The sequence below is a fragment of the Coenobita brevimanus genome, unplaced genomic scaffold (assembly GCF_032717465.1).
Source record: "Coenobita brevimanus isolate Jiangsu-jjx unplaced genomic scaffold, ASM3271746v2 jjx.HiC_scaffold_3718, whole genome shotgun sequence".
NCBI lineage: Eukaryota > Metazoa > Arthropoda > Malacostraca > Decapoda > Coenobitidae > Coenobita > Coenobita brevimanus.
Genome location: NW_027644770.1, coordinates 530,303 through 539,557, shown reverse-complemented (window position 1 = coordinate 539,557; position 9,255 = coordinate 530,303).

The following is a 9,255-nucleotide window of genomic DNA, read 5'->3' as shown; positions in this document are numbered from 1 at the left end:
TGAAAACTACCTCACGCAGTATATCACAAAGTATAAAACAGTCTTTACAAAGAATTATGCTTGTCACTCTTTTTCATGCAAAAACTAATGGCCATTCGAAAAAATGAAATACATCCAACTTGAGCAAATTAAACAAAACAAAAAACTTTAAGTCTGCTCCAAAGTTCATTTCAATGAGAAACTTGTTGTTGCTGTTTGGCTTGAATAAGATGAAATTGTGGAGTGGTCTTTCACAAGGCAACATGCATGTCACCGTTGACATCCAGTTGATTTCGACTTATCATTTTGATACAGTAAACCCTCATTATACAATGCCTCATTGTACGATATTTTGCTTATACAATGTCAAAATTTTAGTACCCTATGCCCACTATACAATGGGAACGATTTGCAACAACGATGGATCATCCGTGGCTCAGTGAACAGCGAATGTGCAAACGCAACAAAAACGTCCTCACACTGTCGGCATTAGACTACACACACTTGTCCACCGGTCCAGCCTCATTAGCTAGCCCTGCCCAGCCAGGCAGTTCTGACATTGATGAGTGAGGGCTGTGAGTCCCTGTGACTGTGAGGCCGAGTAGGGACAATTCGCCATCAGGACGATTCCCCATCATTTATTTACGTATCAGTTTATTTAGCAAGTACACTAGTTTTTTAATTATGTAAGTTATAAAAGTGATGGTGGTTTATTGTTTATATAGTAAATGTAAAATATGGCATCAAATCATGGGCATTAAATGAAAAATAATAATATATTGAAACGTGAATCAGCTGATTTATGATCGATCCTTCATCTTAGCATAAGGCTACATACAAGACATTGGCATTTATATAAATGCCTAATTACCTTAAGTGAACGATTGACATACTTTGGAATTATACAAATAATCTTCATGTTACGTCTATATAAATGTTTCGGGATATTTCGCCATCAAGTCAATTCACCATCACAACAATAACAAGACAATTCGCCATCGGGACTTTTCATCGTCAGGATCATTCCCCTTCGTTTATTTTCATATCAGTTTATTTAGAAAGTACACTAGTTTTTTAGTACTGTACTTGTACCTCTTCAAAGTCGTTTTAAAATATACCCAGGATGTTGTAGTACCAATGGAAATTAATGAAAACAGCTGTGGGTGATGCTAGAACATAATTCAAAGTCAACTACAGCAAGGTAGAAACAAGTTAAATATTGTCTAAAAGTCTATCTATCTATTGCCAGACGCCTCAATCCCGTTTGGGGTGGCCACAAACAAATCGCCTCCAAGTCGCCCTGTCCCCCGCCATTTCACTCCCCTGCTCCCAACTCACACCCCCCTCTCTCACATACCTCTCCACCCCATCTCTCCATCTCATCCTCGGCCTCCCCCTCCCTCTTTCCCCCTCCACCTCACTCACATACACTCTCTTCGTCAGTCTTTCACCCTCCATCCTCTCCACATGGCCAAACCACCTCAGTGTGTTCCTCATAACGCTTCCTATCACATCCACATCAACACCACAACACTCCTTTATATCCTCATTCGTCAGCCTGTCTCTCCATGTGACTCCACAGGCTCCTCTTAAATAACTCATTTCCACGGCTCTCACTCTTGACTTGTGTCCTTCCAACAACGTCCAAGCTTCACTTCCGTACGTTAGAGTTGGTATCACAATACTGTCATGTAGTAACTTTTTCACTTCCATGCTCACTTCCCTGTTTCTTATCACTGCTTTCAAAGAACCAGCAACCTTTCTTCCCTGCTGTACCCTTTCAAGCAATTCACCCTCCAAACCTCCATCCTTACTCATCACACTACCCAAGTACTTAAACGTACTCACATTTTCCAATTCCTCACCATCCAACCTCGCTGTACATTCACTGACTTCACCTCTCTCAAAGACCATCACTTTACTCTTCCCTACATTCACCTTTAGATTCCGTTTCTTACACACTCTCCCAAACTCATCCACCAAGCCTTGCAGCTCCCCTTCGTCTTCACTCAACGACACAGTATCATCTGCAAACAACAGTACAGGGAGTTTCCAAACACTATCCTCTCTCACCAGGGCCACTCCAACATCCACTACCCTACCTTGTACCTCTTTTATTACCCCATCCATGTACAGATTGAACAACCATGGAGACATGACACATCCCTGTTTCAACCCAACTTTCAAAGAGAAAAATTCACTTAGTTCACCATCCACACACACTGCAGCCTTCGCACCATCGTACATACTCTTCACAGCATTCAACAACTTCCCATCTATTCCATATATTCTTAACACTTTCCACAATCCTAGTCTATCCACCCTGTCATATGCTTTCTCCAAATCCATGAAAGCCGCATACAACTTCTTTCCCTTCTCTAGAAACTTTTCCACTAAAGATCTGAGAATGAATATCTGATCTACACAACCTCTTCCCTTCCTAAAACTTCCCTGTTCTTCTCCAACTAATTTCTCTGTTCTTTCTCTAACTCTGTCAATAAGTATCCTACCATATACTTTTCCTATTATACTAAGAAGACAAATGCCCCTATGATTACCAAACACTTCTTTTTCCCCTTTTCCTTTGTACAAGGGAATAATTATACCTGACTTCCAATCCTCCGGGACTCTACCTTCCTCCCAGGCCAATCTGCACATCTTCCACATCCATTCTACTACTATCCCTCCCCCATGCTTCAGCATTTCACCACACACTCCATCAATTCCTGGGGCTTTCCCTGATTTAACTATCTTCATTGCTTCCACAACTTCTATCCTACTGATTTCTTCCTGTCTTCTCACCTCCCTCCTTCTTCCAGCCATTCCCCAGCCACTTATACTCGCATTACTTCCATCCTCCACGTTCAACAATTCCTTAAAGTGTTCTCTCCATCTGCTCACTTTTTCTCCCTTCTCCACTAGTAATCTACCATTTTTATCTTTCACTCCCCTGCTAACTTCGCTTCCACCCTGTCTTACTCTTTTCACCTCTTTCCAGAACATTTTCTTACAGTCCCTCCACTTTACACTCAAATTCCTTCCAAATTCCTCATCCACTCTCTTCTTACTCTCTCTTACTAATCTTTTCACCTCTCTCTTTCTTTCTACATATAACTCTCTCTTCCGCCTCTCAACTTCTTCCACGCCCCTATTTCTCATCCATTCATTGTATGCTTTCTTCTTTTGTGCCATAGCCCGTTTCACCTCTTCAGTCCACCACGCTGTTCCTTGCACCCCCCTCCGTCTTCTCTTCCTTCCACACACCACATCACATGCTGCACATATTTCTTCTGTAAATATTCTACACACACCTTCCACGTCCCCCATCTGCTCCAACTCATATTTGCCCAATCGTTCCTCCACTTCTCTCTTATACTCTGCCTTTTTCTCATCCTCTTGTAACCTTTCCACTCTCCTTGCGACTACTCCTTCCTCTCGTCTTTCCCTTCTTCTATTCCATCTTACTTGAACTTTAACTCTGGCCACCACCAAGTAGTGGTCAGAAAGTCCACTCCCCCAACCTCTATAAACTCTTGCATCCAATATACATCTTCGCATCCTTTCATCCACACACACATAATCAATCATTGCCTTCCTTTCACTCAATTCACCACCCACCCTTCTCATCACTCGCCATGTATACCTGTGGATCATTTTATGCCTGAAGAGGGTATTGGCTATCACCAACCCCTCCCAGCACAAATGTCCACTAACGCACTCCCATTCTCATCTATCTCAGCAGGCACACCCCACTCACCAACTATTCCATCCACCTTCACATTCCCAACTTTACCATTCATATTACCAATCAAAAACACTCTATCATTCCTTCCAAACTTTTCCATGCACACTTCTACATTTGTCCAGAACTCTTCTCTCACTCTTCTAGCACGATCTTGCGTTGGCGCATACACACACACAATCGCCCACATTTGTATTCCAACTTTCAACTTTACCCACACAATCCTTGATCCAACTGATCCATACTGTCTTATGCTCCTCTTCCATCTTTTACTCACAGCTATACATACTCCTTCCTTTGCCCTCTCATTCTCACCTACTCCTGCACATATACCCCATCCATACTCCCATTCTCTCACACTTTCTCCTCTCCATTTTGTTTCAGTTATTCCACATACATCCACTTTCGCATCCTCAAGCACCTGGACAATCTCTCTCTCTTTCACCTCATCATTTGCTCCCCTAACATTCCACGTTCCAATTGCAATGTCCTTTGTCCGGTCCTTGGTCGTCAACGTTTTGTCAGTCCTTGTCCGAGGCTTATTGTTTGTTTTTTTAGTTAGTTGTTTTCCGGGGAGGGGCACTAACCCTCCGCCAACCCTTTTAGTCGCCTTTTACGACAAGCAGGGATACTGGGGGAGTATTCTTGACAAACCCCCCTACCCCCAGGGGGGTTGTCTAAAAGTGCAACTTATAAATGATATCCAAAGCCAATGCTACTGAATGAAAATAGACTTTGATAGATCCCCCTGATAATTAGTTATTAAAGTATCAGTTAATCAGTAATAAGTACAGTAATCCCTCTAATATCCGAACGCCCAATATCCGAACATCCCCACTAACCGGACATAATCCTCCTGGGATCCAATATTCCCAAAATGGGCCAAAAACTGCAAAAAATTCGAAAAAAATCTGACTTTTTTCCCTCCCATAATTTGAAATTCCCGCCTGGCGCCAAAAAGCTGTTACACCATGGTCCCTTCACCCCTTCCTTCCTCCCCCTCCCCCCTCCCCTGTCAGGTTGCCATTTGGTATTTTTCATTACCAAGTGTGGGCCAATTTGGTAATGAAAAATTCGTTTGGTAATGCATTAGAATTATGCATTACCAAATGGATTTTTCACATGTATGAGGATACACAGGATGGAGATGGTGGATTGTTTGCTCTCTCTGATTAATCTGCTACCCTACATAGTGTGAAAATAATCAACATGGTGTTAGTTATAAGGAGAGTGATTACATGTATTTCCACTTGTATATATAATTAGTGAAGAATATATGCTAGCTTTACGAATTTGGTAATGAAAAGTTATATTTGACAATGAAAGTTGAGGAGATTGGTAATGTGGCTGTTGCGATCTGGCAACTCTGTTACCCCACCAACATCAACAGTCACAGCTTAACTCCGATGGAGAGCAGATACTCATAACAGTGCAAGCCACAGGTGCTTGTTTTTTGTGAATAAACAGTGAATAAACTGCAATACCTTGCCACTAGAACACACAGGAATTTACAGTGTTGTGCAGTGTTAAGAAATTAGAATTTAGAGTGCAGAGGATTAACTGTGGACTGCAAACTGGCGGTTCAAACCAGTCCAAGACCAAGGGACTTGTAAGTACCCAGAATGTTTAATATTGTATAAACTCACCTCTAAAACCTCATTTTATGGTTCTTTTGCATTTATTTCAGTCTTTTATGTCCCTTATTGGTGTGATTTGGGTCTTAAATAGGTGCTATGCATGTCCAGAGGGAGTTGTATAGGTGTTTTTCAGAGTTAGGGTCCGTAAGTACTAGTCCATAAGCTGGGGCCCAATATCCGGACAGGACCACTATCCGGACCTGCCTATGGCTCTATTGATCCGGATATTGGAGGGGTTACTGTATGTTTATAGAATGACGGGGAATTGTCCTGACGGGGAACGTCCATATTATGACGGCGAATTGTCGACTTCATGGCGAATTGTCTAGGAACCACATAAACAACCGTTGCTTGCTTCAGTGAAGGTAAGATCTACTGTATACTGTAGTTTTCATGCTTTTTTCTCTTTATTCACTATTAATGTGTTACTTTAAATGTTTAAACATAAGGATATTTCATGTATGTGAGTGCCAAGGTGTGTGTATGTGAGAGATTAGGCACGTCTGGGAACGTATCCCCATTGACTCCATGTTATAATGGGATTGCTATACGATGGATTGCTTTACGATGGGGTTTTCAGGAATGGAACCCCATCGTATAATGAGGGTTTACTGTAGAAACAAGTGCTGAAATCCGACTCGCAATGGTATGTAGTTGCAAATGGAATCACAGCACCCATAGCTCGCTTTGCCAAACGAGGGTAGGCGTGTATCAACGAACACCAGAATTCTTAAAGACTTCGAGTTTCTTTGTATGTTTTTTTAAGTTAATGATGCCAAACGGCATCACACAATCTTGCTAAATTGTTCTCAATAATTCTGACCTTCACGGACCCCAGGTTAAGAACCCCTGCATTAGATCATTTCAGTCTCGCCACAGTACATGGCATTAGATCATTTCAGTCTTGCCACAGTACATGGCATTAGATCGTTTCAGTCTTGCCACAGTACATGGCATTAGATCATTTCAGTCTTGCCACAGTACATGGCATTAGATCATTTCAGTCTTACCACAGTACATGGCATTAGATCATTTCAGTCTTGCCACAGTACATGGCATTAGATCATTTCAGTCTTACCACAGTACATGGCATTAGATCGTTTCAGTCTTGCCACAGTACATGGCATTAGATCGTTTCAGTCTTACCACAGTACATGGCATTAGATCGTTTCAGTCTTACCACAGTACATGGCATTAGATCGTTTCAGTCTTGCCACAGTACATGGCATTAGATCATTTCAGTCTTACCACAGTACATGGCATTAGATCATTTCAGTCTTGCCACAGTACATGGCATTAGATCATTTCAGTCTTACCACAGTACATGGCATTAGATCGTTTCAGTCTTGCCACAGTACATGGAATTAGATCGTTTCAGTCTTACCACAGTACATGGCATTAGATCGTTTCAGTCTTACCACAGTACATGGCATTAGATCGTTTCAGTCTTGCCACAGTACATGGCATTAGATCGTTTCAGTCTTGCCACAGTACATGGCATTAGATCATTTCAGTCTTGCCACAGTACATGGCATTAGATCGTTTCAGTCTCGCCACAGTACATGGCATTAGATCGTTTCAGTCTCGCCACAGTACATGGCATTAGATCGTTTCAGTCTCGCCACAGTACATGGCATTAGATCGTTTCAATCTTGCCACAGTACATGGCATTAGATAGGTTCAGTCTTGCCACAGTACACCCGAAAACAGTAATTTTCTCCCACGCATTAGCCGGAGTAGCGGCCAGTGAGCGACTGGAGGATCGAGCACCCCACATCCAATACCACTACCCCAACCACACTGTAAGCGTTGTTGGACAGATGCGGAACGACCAAAGCTGGCGATGTTATAGTGTCATGATTGTCGTTATACACTATCAGAACCAGTGGGAGTAAATATATAAAGGTATTTAATGTGTGATACTGTGGTTTTATCAACAACATATGGGAAAGGCATGAAAATGAAAGAAGTCCTACAATGTGTTATGTGTTATTGTATATATACTTAAGTCCGATATTATAATGTTACAAATAAGTATAGTCAACAGCATCTGTTAAAAGATGTCTTTTCTTATACAATCTTGTTCCCACGTCCACCATTCATCTCTCTGGGTTTCTGTCTCCACCGTACGCCCCTTTTATCCTCTCGTCCCCCATTCCCACCCTTTGTTAACCAGTATAAACAAAGATAGTGATGAAATGATCCATCAGGTATTGATCATATTACAGTATATGGAGTGGAGGGGAAATTGTGGAGTGCTGTGAAGAGTATGTACGAGGGAGCTAGGGCTACGGTGCCAGTGGATGGTGAGCTGAGTGAGTTCTTTAATGTCAATGTGGGACTGAAACAGTTGTGTGATGTCTCCATGGCTGTTTAATATATACATGGTTGGGGTTGTAAAGGAGGTGCAAGGTAGGGCAGTGGATGTGGGGGTGGCTCTAATGAATGAGGGTGAGATTTGGAAGATTCCGGTGTTGCTCTTTGCTGATGATGCAGTATGTTGAGTCAGGATGAATGGGAGTTGCAAGATTTGGTGAATGAATTTGGGACAATGTGTAGGAGAAGGAATTGGAAAGTTAATGTAAACAAAGCTAAAGTTATGGTGTTTGAGAGGAATGAAGTCACAGAGTGTGCAGTGAGGTTGGATGGTGAGGATATGGAGAATGTGAGTGCATTCAAGTACTTGGGTAGTGTGATGAGTAAGGATGGAACTTTGAGGAATGAAGTGCGTGAAAGGGTACAGCAGGGAAGGCAGGTTGTTGGTACACTGAAAGCAGTGATGAGAAATAGGGAGGTGAGTATGGAAGTTAAGAAGTCACTCCATGACGGATTGTGATCCCTACCCTGACGTATGGAAGCAAGGCGTGGATCTTGCGAAAGGGGAACAAGTCAAGAGTAAGTGCAGTGGAAATGAGTTACTTGAGAGGAGTATGTGGAGTGACGTGGAGGGACAGGTTGACGAATGAAGAAGTGAAGGAACGTTGTGGGGTGGATGTGGATGTGGTTGAGAAGATTAGGAGAAATAACCTCAGGTGGTTTGGACATGTGAAGAGAATGGAGAATGACTAAGAGGGTGTATGTAGGTGAGGTGGAGGGAGGGAGAGGGAGGGGTAGACCGAGGATGAGGTGGAGGGATGGAGTTGAGAGATATATGAGGGAGGGTAGTCAAATGGTGGGTGACAGAGCGACTTGGAGGCGTTTTGTCTGAGGCCACCCTTTGCGGGATTAGGACGTAGGGCTATAGATAGATAGATAGGCATTAATTAAACATATGAAACATGCATAACATTCATCTATCGGTGATAATGTTGTGTTGGAAGAGGGAAGCTAGCAGTCTCCTGCTGAGCAGTGTTGCCAGATTCCCAAACCCATATCATCGTACCCGGCACGTTAAAATTATCACTTCTGGATCAAAATTATCTCACTCATAAACAAAGGCACTTCTTCACATCTGTTCCAAAATCTTTCTGCCTCTATAATATCCTCTTACCAGATCATCACCATCAACACTGAATCCTGTGTTGCCCCATGAGGAGCGAAAGTACCAGGGGCTAGGCAAGTTGGACCTGACATTTAAGATGAGAGTCAGCAGCCTCACTCATCCCTGAGTGGCATTACTTGAGCAATAAACCCCAACCACCCATCTGATATAAACCTGCACTGCCTCAATCCAAATGGAGTGCCTTAATTACCCACTAAATCACCAGGTGCCATAATTTGCTTATATGATTACCACCCAGCATAGTAAATGGTTTCCTGGTGTACAGGAAACCATTTGGCTTGTCACACTTCTCTTGTCCACATATACAATTATACTATTCAGCCAATTATCTGGGAAAACACACTCATAAATAATCATATTTATAAAACCTGTAACTATCTTCACTCCTATATCTC